This window comes from Triplophysa rosa, linkage group LG14 (genome assembly GCF_024868665.1).
Source record: "Triplophysa rosa linkage group LG14, Trosa_1v2, whole genome shotgun sequence".
In the NCBI taxonomy this organism is placed as follows: domain Eukaryota; kingdom Metazoa; phylum Chordata; class Actinopteri; order Cypriniformes; family Nemacheilidae; genus Triplophysa; species Triplophysa rosa.
The window spans coordinates 22219974-22221893 of NC_079903.1; positions in this window are offsets into that span (position 1 = coordinate 22219974).

Consider the following 1920-nt stretch of genomic DNA (forward strand, 5'->3'; position numbering starts at 1 on the left):
TCCTATACATCACAGCGGTGTCTGCACTGTGCCTGACCCTGGCAACAGTTTGAGTAATCTGAATGCTTTGCAGAGGCAATGTGTCAGCAACATTGGAGCGGGACGGGGGGGCAGACTCTCTGCCCATCAAACTTAATCGCAAACAGCAGAGCCGTAGACAACTTTTACTGCCCCCGCCGTCTCTTTCAAGCGAACCCGCAAACACGTCAACCGCACATCTCCGACGGCTTGCCGTTCAACAGTCTAAACGTCCCGCGAGACACATTCTGATGTGGGATGATAGCGCGACGGGGGGTTCGGGGTCAAGGAGGCGTCACAATTATCGCTGTGTTTTTACCCTTTTACAACTACGGTAGCTAGTGCATTGTTGTTTTTACATGTAGAGATAGTGGAAGGGGAAGTGTAAATTTATACATGTGACGCTGGTCACTTCTTCATTAAAAACTGGTAGAGAAAGAATAATAATGGACGTGGAGGGTGGGTTGCTCTCTTAACACCTCAGTCTGGTCATTATCTGCCGCCCGCTGCACACGCCGAAGGATACCCCAAAAATGATTGGGCTCATTAAAATGTGTCCCCCACCTGCACTATCATCACACTGTTTATTTATGTCTCTGAACAAAACAACACCAGAACGTCCTGTTATTGAGGTAAGGCAATGAGGAAGCACGTTTTTCAAAACACTAAATATTATTACAAATAATATTTTCTATGTGATATGTTTTTTGTTGTTATTGTTATTTCTACATTTGTATCAATCCTTCTAAAAAACACAATCTGGTTGCAATTATAATTTCTGTCTCCTCTTGTTGAGGTGTAAGGAACACTAATTTCCCACAACGCCACAGGTTGGCTCTGAGCGGCCCACGCTTTTCATGATGTCACATTCTTTCCCCCCATGGTTTTCATTTGGGTCGCTCCGTTTTAAAGGAATCTTTGAAACTCTAAACCCTGTACTACTTTGTTAAGGGCCAGTTGTAATACTTTCAGGATAATAAGCTTTAACTGACTTGTTGATCCACCGTCCCCCAACCCAAATCTTTTTTCTCCCCTCTCTCTCTCTCTCTCTCTCTCTCTCTCTCTCTCTCTCTCTCTCTCTCTCTGTCTCTCTCTCTCTCTCTCTCTCTCTCTCTCCCCCTCTCTCTCTCTCTCTCTCCCTCTCTCTCAAAACTAAACCCGTTAATTTAAAACAAAACTAAAATTTTTAACAAATAGCACCTTTTTATAAAATATAACAGAGGTCAAATTATATACTGTGAGCCAGTAATGGAGATGTTACCAATGAGGACCTCACGGCAGCACAAACACATTCATGCAAGTGATTTATTGTGTGCAGTGACCTAAGCCGACACCTCTCCCTGTGTGCCCGGTAAATCTCAACCGCTGAGGAATCTCTTGACATAACCGCTCAGACAGGAAGTTCTCTGAGGACACAAGGCCTGAGGTTTGAGGAGTAGTACTGTACTATCAGTGATCTCTAACCAACCGAGAGATAAACACACAACGCTCTTATCAAAATAAGGTTGTAGTAAGGTCCTCTAGTAAAACCAACTTTCAAAGTCTCAAAATTGAGGTTATCACATAAAAACATATTTTTCAACTTTCCTACACAGAAATATTACTGTTGTACTGCTTAAAAGTGAATATAAACTTGTTTTCTTTGCAGTATTTGAGGTCTGAAAAAATACAGAGCATCTTATATTTTCTCCAGTTTCTCCATTTTCTGCAAATAGAAGCAATATTTTAGGAAAAAATATTGTAAGTAGTTCACAGAATTTTTACAAATTCAGAAACACTGAAAACAATTTTTAAATGGTCCCTTATTTTTGTCTGGGGCTGTATACTGTGTCTACGAACATGAATTAAGCAAAGCCTAAGAAAAGCTTTTACATGACCATTTTTTATTGCATTTTGCAATGA